This window comes from Mustelus asterias, chromosome 5 (genome assembly GCF_964213995.1).
Source record: "Mustelus asterias chromosome 5, sMusAst1.hap1.1, whole genome shotgun sequence".
NCBI classification, from domain to species: domain Eukaryota; kingdom Metazoa; phylum Chordata; class Chondrichthyes; order Carcharhiniformes; family Triakidae; genus Mustelus; species Mustelus asterias.
Genome location: NC_135805.1, coordinates 29,447,500 through 29,458,818, shown reverse-complemented (window position 1 = coordinate 29,458,818; position 11,319 = coordinate 29,447,500). Strand labels below are relative to the sequence as shown.

General features: G+C 53.6%; 16 non-coding genes and 1 pseudogene across 16 annotated transcripts; all 17 read left to right on the top strand.

Moving 5' to 3' along the window:
* The first annotated feature begins 765 nt into the window (after positions 1-765).
* On the top strand, positions 766-884 carry LOC144494262 (5S ribosomal RNA). Its single transcript, XR_013497886.1, has one exon. It is a non-coding gene; the product is annotated as a 5S ribosomal RNA (ribosomal RNA).
* Positions 885-1,201: 317 nt separating this feature from the next.
* Positions 1,202-1,320, top strand: LOC144494261 (5S ribosomal RNA). Its single transcript, XR_013497885.1, has one exon. It is a non-coding gene; the product is annotated as a 5S ribosomal RNA (ribosomal RNA).
* A 317-nt stretch (positions 1,321-1,637) lies between these two features.
* On the top strand, positions 1,638-1,756 carry LOC144494260 (5S ribosomal RNA). The gene has a single exon (XR_013497884.1). It is a non-coding gene; the product is annotated as a 5S ribosomal RNA (ribosomal RNA).
* Positions 1,757-2,073: 317 nt separating this feature from the next.
* On the top strand, positions 2,074-2,192 carry LOC144494258 (5S ribosomal RNA). Its single transcript, XR_013497882.1, has one exon. It is a non-coding gene; the product is annotated as a 5S ribosomal RNA (ribosomal RNA).
* Positions 2,193-2,509: 317 nt separating this feature from the next.
* On the top strand, positions 2,510-2,628 carry LOC144494257 (5S ribosomal RNA). The gene has a single exon (XR_013497881.1). It is a non-coding gene; the product is annotated as a 5S ribosomal RNA (ribosomal RNA).
* Positions 2,629-2,942: 314 nt separating this feature from the next.
* LOC144494255 (5S ribosomal RNA) lies at positions 2,943-3,061 on the top strand. The gene has a single exon (XR_013497880.1). It is a non-coding gene; the product is annotated as a 5S ribosomal RNA (ribosomal RNA).
* A 919-nt stretch (positions 3,062-3,980) lies between these two features.
* Positions 3,981-4,099, top strand: LOC144494254 (5S ribosomal RNA). Its single transcript, XR_013497879.1, has one exon. It is a non-coding gene; the product is annotated as a 5S ribosomal RNA (ribosomal RNA).
* A 317-nt stretch (positions 4,100-4,416) lies between these two features.
* On the top strand, positions 4,417-4,535 carry LOC144494253 (5S ribosomal RNA). Its single transcript, XR_013497878.1, has one exon. It is a non-coding gene; the product is annotated as a 5S ribosomal RNA (ribosomal RNA).
* A 317-nt stretch (positions 4,536-4,852) lies between these two features.
* LOC144494252 (5S ribosomal RNA) lies at positions 4,853-4,971 on the top strand. The gene has a single exon (XR_013497877.1). It is a non-coding gene; the product is annotated as a 5S ribosomal RNA (ribosomal RNA).
* Positions 4,972-5,285: 314 nt separating this feature from the next.
* On the top strand, positions 5,286-5,404 carry LOC144494251 (5S ribosomal RNA). The gene has a single exon (XR_013497876.1). It is a non-coding gene; the product is annotated as a 5S ribosomal RNA (ribosomal RNA).
* A 919-nt stretch (positions 5,405-6,323) lies between these two features.
* Positions 6,324-6,432, top strand: LOC144494451 (5S ribosomal RNA; annotated as a pseudogene).
* A 922-nt stretch (positions 6,433-7,354) lies between these two features.
* LOC144494250 (5S ribosomal RNA) lies at positions 7,355-7,473 on the top strand. Its single transcript, XR_013497875.1, has one exon. It is a non-coding gene; the product is annotated as a 5S ribosomal RNA (ribosomal RNA).
* Positions 7,474-8,392: 919 nt separating this feature from the next.
* LOC144494409 (5S ribosomal RNA) lies at positions 8,393-8,511 on the top strand. Its single transcript, XR_013498024.1, has one exon. It is a non-coding gene; the product is annotated as a 5S ribosomal RNA (ribosomal RNA).
* Positions 8,512-8,825: 314 nt separating this feature from the next.
* On the top strand, positions 8,826-8,944 carry LOC144494249 (5S ribosomal RNA). The gene has a single exon (XR_013497874.1). It is a non-coding gene; the product is annotated as a 5S ribosomal RNA (ribosomal RNA).
* Positions 8,945-9,929: 985 nt separating this feature from the next.
* LOC144494248 (5S ribosomal RNA) lies at positions 9,930-10,048 on the top strand. The gene has a single exon (XR_013497873.1). It is a non-coding gene; the product is annotated as a 5S ribosomal RNA (ribosomal RNA).
* Positions 10,049-10,362: 314 nt separating this feature from the next.
* On the top strand, positions 10,363-10,481 carry LOC144494246 (5S ribosomal RNA). The gene has a single exon (XR_013497871.1). It is a non-coding gene; the product is annotated as a 5S ribosomal RNA (ribosomal RNA).
* A 314-nt stretch (positions 10,482-10,795) lies between these two features.
* On the top strand, positions 10,796-10,914 carry LOC144494245 (5S ribosomal RNA). Its single transcript, XR_013497870.1, has one exon. It is a non-coding gene; the product is annotated as a 5S ribosomal RNA (ribosomal RNA).
* The last annotated feature ends 405 nt before the right edge of the window (positions 10,915-11,319 follow it).

Here is an 11,319-nt window from a genome sequence, read left to right as displayed (position 1 = left end):
ACAGACAGGTGGCTGGTAAAGGCGGCTGAGGGACTTCAATGGTGCATTTTGGGAGATGTCAGACCAGCAGTATCTACCAAGAAGTGGGAAGCGGAAGGTCTGGTATCTCAGTGCATTTTGGGAAAACTCAGACAAGCAATATCCACCAAGAAGTGGGAAGTGGAAGGTCTGGTGTCTCAGTGCATTTTGGGAAAAGTCAGGCAAGCAATATCCACCAAGAAGTGGGAAGCGGAAGGTCTGATGTCACAGTGCATTTTGGGAAAAGTCAGGCAAGCAATATCCACCAAGAAGTGGGAAGCGGAAGGTCTGATGTCACAGAGTGGTTATCCCCAAACACTACATTAGTGTTTCCCTCCCTCCCTCCTCCTCTGACCAAAAAAAAAAGGCCACTGTGAGAAGGTAAAAGTGAAGGGAAGAGTTTTAAAATTTTTTTGAAAATCATTCAAATGGTGCTTGAAATGTCAGTGATTGGGATTAAGTATTGCACGTGAGAGATGTGGGAGATCCGTGCAGCTTCTAGCGTCTCGGATGACTACGTCTGCTGCTACATTCAACGACATTCAGCTGCTACGGTCTTGCCCCTTGGGCGCTGGCTGAGCTGAAAGACAACCACGCCTCGCAAGGATGTGAAAAGCGGCGAGAGGGAGAGAGAGCACAAAGGAGGAGGAGGAGGAGGAGGAGAGAGGGAAAAGAATTGCCATGAGCGGCAAAGAAGAAGCGGCTGAGCTATGAGACTTGAATTAGCCAGAAAGCAGGGCAGTCAATGCCTACGGCCATACTAGTCTGAAAACGCCCGATCTCGTCTGATCTCGGAAGCTAAGCAGACTCAGGCCTGGTTAGTACTTGGATGGGAGACCGCCTGGGAATACCAGGTGCAGTAGGCTTTTGCTGCCAGCAGAGGCTGCCCACAACACACGGTCACCGCAGCCTCGGCCCAGAGGCAGGCAATCTTTTGGCTGCTCCCTCAGCCTGGCTTTGCCAGGACATTCAGCTGCTACGGTCTTGCCCCTTGGGCGCTGGCTGAGCTGAAAGACAACCACGCCTCGCAAGGATGTGAAAAGCGGCGAGAGGGAGAGAGAGCACAAAGGAGGAGGAGGAGGAGGAGGAGGAGGAGGAGAGAGGGAAAAGAATTGCCATGAGCGGCAAAGAAGAAGCGGCTGAGCTATGAGACTTGAATTAGCCAGAAAGCAGGGCAGTCAATGCCTACGGCCATACTAGTCTGAAAACGCCCGATCTCGTCTGATCTCGGAAGCTAAGCAGACTCAGGCCTGGTTAGTACTTGGATGGGAGACCGCCTGGGAATACCAGGTGCAGTAGGCTTTTGCTGCCAGCAGAGGCTGCCCACAACACACGGTCACCGCAGCCTCGGCCCAGAGGCAGGCAATCTTTTGGCTGCTCCCTCAGCCTGGCTTTGCCAGGACATTCAGCTGCTACGGTCTTGCCCCTTGGGCGCTGGCTGAGCTGAAAGACAACCACGCCTCGCAAGGATGTGAAAAGCGGCGAGAGGGAGAGAGAGCACAAAGGAGGAGGAGGAGGAGGAGGAGGAGGAGGAGAGAGGGAAAAGAATTGCCATGAGCGGCAAAGAAGAAGCGGCTGAGCTATGAGACTTGAATTAGCCAGAAAGCAGGGCAGTCAATGCCTACGGCCATACTAGTCTGAAAACGCCCGATCTCGTCTGATCTCGGAAGCTAAGCAGACTCAGGCCTGGTTAGTACTTGGATGGGAGACCGCCTGGGAATACCAGGTGCAGTAGGCTTTTGCTGCCAGCAGAGGCTGCCCACAACACACGGTCACCGCAGCCTCGGCCCAGAGGCAGGCAATCTTTTGGCTGCTCCCTCAGCCTGGCTTTGCCAGGACATTCAGCTGCTACGGTCTTGCCCCTTGGGCGCTGGCTGAGCTGAAAGACAACCACGCCTCGCAAGGATGTGAAAAGCGGCGAGAGGGAGAGAGAGCACAAAGGAGGAGGAGGAGGAGGAGGAGGAGGAGGAGAGAGGGAAAAGAATTGCCATGAGCGGCAAAGAAGAAGCGGCTGAGCTATGAGACTTGAATTAGCCAGAAAGCAGGGCAGTCAATGCCTACGGCCATACTAGTCTGAAAACGCCCGATCTCGTCTGATCTCGGAAGCTAAGCAGACTCAGGCCTGGTTAGTACTTGGATGGGAGACCGCCTGGGAATACCAGGTGCAGTAGGCTTTTGCTGCCAGCAGAGGCTGCCCACAACACACGGTCACCGCAGCCTCGGCCCAGAGGCAGGCAATCTTTTGGCTGCTCCCTCAGCCTGGCTTTGCCAGCACATTCAGCTGCTACGGTCTTGCCCCTTGGGCGCTGGCTGAGCTGAAAGACAACCACGCCTCGCAAGGATGTGAAAAGCGGCGAGAGGGAGAGAGAGCACAAAGGAGGAGGAGGAGGAGGAGGAGGAGGAGGAGAGAGGGAAAAGAATTGCCATGAGCGGCAAAGAAGAAGCGGCTGAGCTATGAGACTTGAATTAGCCAGAAAGCAGGGCAGTCAATGCCTACGGCCATACTAGTCTGAAAACGCCCGATCTCGTCTGATCTCGGAAGCTAAGCAGACTCAGGCCTGGTTAGTACTTGGATGGGAGACCGCCTGGGAATACCAGGTGCAGTAGGCTTTTGCTGCCAGCAGAGGCTGCCCACAGCACACGGTCACCGCAGCCTCGGCCCAGAGGCAGGCAATCTTTTGGCTGCTCCCTCAGCCTGGCTTTGCCAGGACATTCAGCTGCTACGGTCTTGCCCCTTGGGCGCTGGCTGAGCTGAAAGACAACCACGCCTCGCAAGGATGTGAAAAGCGGCGAGAGGGAGAGAGAGCACAAAGGAGGAGGAGGAGGAGGAGGAGGAGGAGAGAGGGAAAAGAATTGCCATGAGCGGCAAAGAAGAAGCGGCTGAGCTATGAGACTTGAATTAGCCAGAAAGCAGGGCAGTCAATGCCTACGGCCATACTAGTCTGAAAACGCCCGATCTCGTCTGATCTCGGAAGCTAAGCAGACTCAGGCCTGGTTAGTACTTGGATGGGAGACCGCCTGGGAATACCAGGTGCAGTAGGCTTTTGCTGCCAGCAGAGGCTGCCCACAACACACGGTCACCGCAGCCTCGGCCCAGAGGCAGGCAATCTTTTGGCTGCTCCCTCAGCCTGGCTTTGCCAGGACATTCAGCTGCTACGGTCTTGCCCCTTGGGTGCTTCCTCAGGTGAAAGACAGACAGGTGGCTGGTAAAGGCGGCTGAGGGACTTCAATGGTGCATTTTGGGAGATGTCAGACCAGCAGTATCTACCAAGAAGTGGGAAGCGGAAGGTCTGGTATCTCAGTGCATTTTGGGAAAACTCAGACAAGCAATATCCACCAAGAAGTGGGAAGTGGAAGGTCTGGTGTCTCAGTGCATTTTGGGAAAAGTCAGGCAAGCAATATCCACCAAGAAGTGGGAAGCGGAAGGTCTGATGTCACAGTGCATTTTGGGAAAAGTCAGGCAAGCAATATCCACCAAGAAGTGGGAAGCGGAAGGTCTGATGTCACAGAGTGGTTATCCCCAAACACTACATTAGTGTTTCCCTCCCTCCCTCCTCCTCTGACCAAAAAAAAAAGGCCACTGTGAGAAGGTAAAAGTGAAGGGAAGAGTTTTAAAATTTTTTTGAAAATCATTCAAATGGTGCTTGAAATGTCAGTGATTGGGATTAAGTATTGCACGTGAGAGATGTGGGAGATCCGTGCAGCTTCTAGCGTCTCGGATGACTACGTCTGCTGCTACATTCAACGACATTCAGCTGCTACGGTCTTGCCCCTTGGGCGCTGGCTGAGCTGAAAGACAACCACGCCTCGCAAGGATGTGAAAAGCGGCGAGAGGGAGAGAGAGCACAAAGGAGGAGGAGGAGGAGGAGGAGGAGGAGAGAGGGAAAAGAATTGCCATGAGCGGCAAAGAAGAAGCGGCTGAGCTATGAGACTTGAATTAGCCAGAAAGCAGGGCAGTCAATGCCTACGGCCATACTAGTCTGAAAACGCCCGATCTCGTCTGATCTCGGAAGCTAAGCAGACTCAGGCCTGGTTAGTACTTGGATGGGAGACCGCCTGGGAATACCAGGTGCAGTAGGCTTTTGCTGCCAGCAGAGGCTGCCCACAACACACGGTCACCGCAGCCTCGGCCCAGAGGCAGGCAATCTTTTGGCTGCTCCCTCAGCCTGGCTTTGCCAGGACATTCAGCTGCTACGGTCTTGCCCCTTGGGCGCTGGCTGAGCTGAAAGACAACCACGCCTCGCAAGGATGTGAAAAGCGGCGAGAGGGAGAGAGAGCACAAAGGAGGAGGAGGAGGAGGAGGAGGAGGAGGAGAGAGGGAAAAGAATTGCCATGAGCGGCAAAGAAGAAGCGGCTGAGCTATGAGACTTGAATTAGCCAGAAAGCAGGGCAGTCAATGCCTACGGCCATACTAGTCTGAAAACGCCCGATCTCGTCTGATCTCGGAAGCTAAGCAGACTCAGGCCTGGTTAGTACTTGGATGGGAGACCGCCTGGGAATACCAGGTGCAGTAGGCTTTTGCTGCCAGCAGAGGCTGCCCACAACACACGGTCACCGCAGCCTCGGCCCAGAGGCAGGCAATCTTTTGGCTGCTCCCTCAGCCTGGCTTTGCCAGGACATTCAGCTGCTACGGTCTTGCCCCTTGGGCGCTGGCTGAGCTGAAAGACAACCACGCCTCGCAAGGATGTGAAAAGCGGCGAGAGGGAGAGAGAGCACAAAGGAGGAGGAGGAGGAGGAGGAGGAGGAGGAGAGAGGGAAAAGAATTGCCATGAGCGGCAAAGAAGAAGCGGCTGAGCTATGAGACTTGAATTAGCCAGAAAGCAGGGCAGTCAATGCCTACGGCCATACTAGTCTGAAAACGCCCGATCTCGTCTGATCTCGGAAGCTAAGCAGACTCAGGCCTGGTTAGTACTTGGATGGGAGACCGCCTGGGAATACCAGGTGCAGTAGGCTTTTGCTGCCAGCAGAGGCTGCCCACAGCACACGGTCACCGCAGCCTCGGCCCAGAGGCAGGCAATCTTTTGGCTGCTCCCTCAGCCTGGCTTTGCCAGGACATTCAGCTGCTACGGTCTTGCCCCTTGGGCGCTGGCTGAGCTGAAAGACAACCACGCCTCGCAAGGATGTGAAAAGCGGCGAGAGGGAGAGAGAGCACAAAGGAGGAGGAGGAGGAGGAGGAGGAGGAGAGAGGGAAAAGAATTGCCATGAGCGGCAAAGAAGAAGCGGCTGAGCTATGAGACTTGAATTAGCCAGAAAGCAGGGCAGTCAATGCCTACGGCCATACTAGTCTGAAAACGCCCGATCTCGTCTGATCTCGGAAGCTAAGCAGACTCAGGCCTGGTTAGTACTTGGATGGGAGACCGCCTGGGAATACCAGGTGCAGTAGGCTTTTGCTGCCAGCAGAGGCTGCCCACAACACACGGTCACCGCAGCCTCGGCCCAGAGGCAGGCAATCTTTTGGCTGCTCCCTCAGCCTGGCTTTGCCAGGACATTCAGCTGCTACGGTCTTGCCCCTTGGGTGCTTCCTCAGGTGAAAGACAGACAGGTGGCTGGTAAAGGCGGCTGAGGGACTTCAATGGTGCATTTTGGGAGATGTCAGACCAGCAGTATCTACCAAGAAGTGGGAAGCGGAAGGTCTGGTATCTCAGTGCATTTTGGGAAAACTCAGACAAGCAATATCCACCAAGAAGTGGGAAGTGGAAGGTCTGGTGTCTCAGTGCATTTTGGGAAAAGTCAGGCAAGCAATATCCACCAAGAAGTGGGAAGCGGAAGGTCTGATGTCACAGTGCATTTTGGGAAAAGTCAGGCAAGCAATATCCACCAAGAAGTGGGAAGCGGAAGGTCTGATGTCACAGAGTGGTTATCCCCAAACACTACATTAGTGTTTCCCTCCCTCCCTCCTCCTCTGACCAAAAAAAAAAGGCCACTGTGAGAAGGTAAAAGTGAAGGGAAGAGTTTTAAAATTTTTTTGAAAATCATTCAAATGGTGCTTGAAATGTCAGTGATTGGGATTAAGTATTGCACGTGAGAGATGTGGGAGATCCGTGCAGCTTCTAGCGTCTCGGATGACTACGTCTGCTGCTACATTCAACGACATTCAGCTGCTACGGTCTTGCCCCTTGGGCGCTGGCTGAGCTGAAAGACAACCACGCCTCGCAAGGATGTGAAAAGCGGCGAGAGGGAGAGAGAGCACAAAGGAGGAGGAGGAGGAGGAGGAGGAGGAGAGAGGGAAAAGAATTGCCATGAGCGGCAAAGAAGAAGCGGCTGAGCTATGAGACTTGAATTAGCCAGAAAGCAGGGCAGTCAATGCCTACGGCCATACTAGTCTGAAAACGCCTGATCTCGGAAGCTAAGCAGACTCAGGCCTGGTTAGTACTTGGATGGGAGACCGCCTGGGAATACCAGGTGCAGTAGGCTTTTGCTGCCAGCAGAGGCTGCCCACAACACACGGTCACCGCAGCCTCGGCCCAGAGGCAGGCAATCTTTTGGCTGCTCCCTCAGCCTGGCTTTGCCAGGACATTCAGCTGCTACGGTCTTGCCCCTTGGGTGCTTCCTCAGGTGAAAGACAGACAGGTGGCTGGTAAAGGCGGCTGAGGGACTTCAATGGTGCATTTTGGGAGATGTCAGACCAGCAGTATCTACCAAGAAGTGGGAAGCGGAAGGTCTGGTATCTCAGTGCATTTTGGGAAAACTCAGACAAGCAATATCCACCAAGAAGTGGGAAGTGGAAGGTCTGGTGTCTCAGTGCATTTTGGGAAAAGTCAGGCAAGCAATATCCACCAAGAAGTGGGAAGCGGAAGGTCTGATGTCACAGTGCATTTTGGGAAAAGTCAGGCAAGCAATATCCACCAAGAAGTGGGAAGCGGAAGGTCTGATGTCACAGAGTGGTTATCCCCAAACACTACATTAGTGTTTCCCTCCCTCCCTCCTCCTCTGACCAAAAAAAAAAGGCCACTGTGAGAAGGTAAAAGTGAAGGGAAGAGTTTTAAAATTTTTTTGAAAATCATTCAAATGGTGCTTGAAATGTCAGTGATTGGGATTAAGTATTGCACGTGAGAGATGTGGGAGATCCGTGCAGCTTCTAGCGTCTCGGATGACTACGTCTGCTGCTACATTCAACGACATTCAGCTGCTACGGTCTTGCCCCTTGGGCGCTGGCTGAGCTGAAAGACAACCACGCCTCGCAAGGATGTGAAAAGCGGCGAGAGGGAGAGAGAGCACAAAGGAGGAGGAGGAGGAGGAGGAGGAGGAGGAGAGAGGGAAAAGAATTGCCATGAGCGGCAAAGAAGAAGCGGCTGAGCTATGAGACTTGAATTAGCCAGAAAGCAGGGCAGTCAATGCCTACGGCCATACTAGTCTGAAAACGCCCGATCTCGTCTGATCTCGGAAGCTAAGCAGACTCAGGCCTGGTTAGTACTTGGATGGGAGACCGCCTGGGAATACCAGGTGCAGTAGGCTTTTGCTGCCAGCAGAGGCTGCCCACAACACACGGTCACCGCAGCCTCGGCCCAGAGGCAGGCAATCTTTTGGCTGCTCCCTCAGCCTGGCTTTGCCAGGACATTCAGCTGCTACGGTCTTGCCCCTTGGGTGCTTCCTCAGGTGAAAGACAGACAGGTGGCTGGTAAAGGCGGCTGAGGGACTTCAATGGTGCATTTTGGGAGATGTCAGACCAGCAGTATCTACCAAGAAGTGGGAAGCGGAAGGTCTGGTATCTCAGTGCATTTTGGGAAAACTCAGACAAGCAATATCCACCAAGAAGTGGGAAGTGGAAGGTCTGGTGTCTCAGTGCATTTTGGGAAAAGTCAGGCAAGCAATATCCACCAAGAAGTGGGAAGCGGAAGGTCTGATGTCACAGTGCATTTTGGGAAAAGTCAGGCAAGCAATATCCACCAAGAAGTGGGAAGCGGAAGGTCTGATGTCACAGAGTGGTTATCCCCAAACACTACATTAGTGTTTCCCTCCCTCCCTCCTCCTCTGACCAAAAAAAAAAGGCCACTGTGAGAAGGTAAAAGTGAAGGGAAGAGTTTTAAAATTTTTTTGAAAATCATTCAAATGGTGCTTGAAATGTCAGTGATTGGGATTAAGTATTGCACGTGAGAGATGTGGGAGATCCGTGCAGCTTCTAGCGTCTCGGATGACTACGTCTGCTGCTACATTCAACGACATTCAGCTGCTACGGTCTTGCCCCTTGGGCGCTGGCTGAGCTGAAAGACAACCACGCCTCGCAAGGATGTGAAAAGCGGCGAGAGGGAGAGAGAGCACAAAGGAGGAGGAGGAGGAGGAGGAGGAGGAGAGAGGGAAAAGAATTGCCATGAGCGGCAAAGAAGAAGCGGCTGAGCTATGAGACTTGAATTAGCCAGAAAGCAGGGAAGTCAATGCCTACGGCCATACTAGTCTGAAAACGCCCGATCTCGTCTGATCTCGGAAGCTAAGCAGACTCAGGCCTGGTTAGTACTTGGATGGGAGACAGCCTGGGAATACCAGGTGCAGTAGGCTTTTGCTGCCAGCAGAGGCTGCCCACAACACACGGTCACCGCAGCCTCGGCCCAGAGGCAGGCAATCTTTTGGCTGCTCCCTCAGCCTGGCTTTGCCAGGACATTCAGCTGCTACGGTCTTGCCCCTTGGGCGCTGGCTGAGCTGAAAGACAACCACGCCTCGCAAGGATGTGAAAAGCGGCGAGAGGGAGAGAGAGCACAAAGGAGGAGGAGGAGGAGGAGGAGGAGGAGAGAGGGAAAAGAATTGCCATGAGCGGCAAAGAAGAAGCGGCTGAGCTATGAGACTTGAATTAGCCAGAAAGCAGGGCAGTCAATGCCTACGGCCATACTAGTCTGAAAACGCCCGATCTCGTCTGATCTCGGAAGCTAAGCAGACTCAGGCCTGGTTAGTACTTGGATGGGAGACCGCCTGGGAATACCAGGTGCAGTAGGCTTTTGCTGCCAGCAGAGGCTGCCCACAACACACGGTCACCGCAGCCTCGGCCCAGAGGCAGGCAATCTTTTGGCTGCTCCCTCAGCCTGGCTTTGCCAGGACATTCAGCTGCTACGGTCTTGCCCCTTGGGTGCTTCCTCAGGTGAAAGACAGACAGGTGGCTGGTAAAGGCGGCTGAGGGACTTCAATGGTGCATTTTGGGAGATGTCAGACCAGCAGTATCCACCAAGAAGTGGGAAGCGGAAGGTCTGGTATCTCAGTGCATTTTGGGAAAACTCAGACAAGCAATATCCACCAAGAAGTGGGAAGTGGAAGGTCTGGTGTCTCAGTGCATTTTGGGAAAAGTCAGGCAAGCAATATCCACCAAGAAGTGGGAAGCGGAAGGTCTGATGTCACAGTGCATTTTGGGAAAAGTCAGGCAAGCAATATCCACCAAGAAGTGGGAAGCGGAAGGTCTGATGTCACAGTGCATTTTGGGAAAAGTCAGGCAAGCAATATCCACCAAGAAGTGGGAAGCGGAAGGTCTGATGTCACAGAGTGGTTATCCCCAAACACTACATTAGTGTTTCCCTCCCTCCCTCCTCCTCTGACCAAAAAAAAAAGGCCACTGTGAGAAGGTAAAAGTGAAGGGAAGAGTTTTAAAATTTTTTTGAAAATCATTCAAATGGTGCTTGAAATGTCAGTGATTGGGATTAAGTATTGCACGTGAGAGATGTGGGAGATCCGTGCAGCTTCTAGCGTCTCGGATGACTACGTCTGCTGCTACATTCAACGACATTCAGCTGCTACGGTCTTGCCCCTTGGGCGCTGGCTGAGCTGAAAGACAACCACGCCTCGCAAGGATGTGAAAAGCGGCGAGAGGGAGAGAGAGCACAAAGGAGGAGGAGGAGGAGGAGGAGGAGAGAGGGAAAAGAATTGCCATGAGCGGCAAAGAAGAAGCGGCTGAGCTATGAGACTTGAATTAGCCAGAAAGCAGGGCAGTCAATGCCTACGGCCATACTAGTCTGAAAACGCCCGATCTCGTCTGATCTCGGAAGCTAAGCAGACTCAGGCCTGGTTAGTACTTGGATGGGAGACCGCCTGGGAATACCAGGTGCAGTAGGCTTTTGCTGCCAGCAGAGGCTGCCCACAACACACGGTCACCGCAGCCTCGGCCCAGAGGCAGGCAATCTTTTGGCTGCTCCCTCAGCCTGGCTTTGCCAGGACATTCAGCTGCTACGGTCTTGCCCCTTGGGCGCTGGCTGAGCTGAAAGACAACCACGCCTCGCAAGGATGTGAAAAGCGGCGAGAGGGAGAGAGAGCACAAAGGAGGAGGAGGAGGAGGAGGAGGAGGAGAGAGGGAAAAGAATTGCCATGAGCGGCAAAGAAGAAGCGGCTGAGCTATGAGACTTGAATTAGCCAGAAAGCAGGGCAGTCAATGCCTACGGCCATACTAGTCTGAAAACGCCCGATCTCGTCTGATCTCGGAAGCTAAGCAGACTCAGGCCTGGTTAGTACTTGGATGGGAGACCGCCTGGGAATACCAGGTGCAGTAGGCTTTTGCTGCCAGCAGAGGCTGCCCACAACACACGGTCACCGCAGCCTCGGCCCAGAGGCAGGCAATCTTTTGGCTGCTCCCTCAGCCTGGCTTTGCCAGGACATTCAGCTGCTACGGTCTTGCCCCTTGGGCGCTGGCTGAGCTGAAAGACAACCACGCCTCGCAAGGATGTGAAAAGCGGCGAGAGGGAGAGAGAGCACAAAGGAGGAGGAGGAGGAGGAGGAGGAGGAGAGAGGGAAAAGAATTGCCATGAGCGGCAAAGAAGAAGCGGCTGAGCTATGAGACTTGAATTAGCCAGAAAGCAGGGCAGTCAATGCCTACGGCCATACTAGTCTGAAAACGCCCGATCTCGTCTGATCTCGGAAGCTAAGCAGACTCAGGCCTGGTTAGTACTTGGATGGGAGACCGCCTGGGAATACCAGGTGCAGTAGGCTTTTGCTGCCAGCAGAGGCTGCCCACAACACACGGTCACCGCAGCCTCGGCCCAGAGGCAGGCAATCTTTTGGCTGCTCCCTCAGCCTGGCTTTGCCAGGACATTCAGCTGCTACGGTCTTGCCCCTTGGGTGCTTCCTCAGGTGAAAGACAGACAGGTGGCTGGTAAAGGCGGCTGAGGGACTTCAATGGTGCATTTTGGGAGATGTCAGACCAGCAGTATCCACCAAGAAGTGGGAAGCGGAAGGTCTGGTATCTCAGTGCATTTTGGGAAAACTCAGACAAGCAATATCCACCAAGAAGTGGGAAGTGGAAGGTCTGGTGTCTCAGTGCATTTTGGGAAAAGTCAGGCAAGCAATATCCACCAAGAAGTGGGAAGCGGAAGGTCTGATGTCACAGTGCATTTT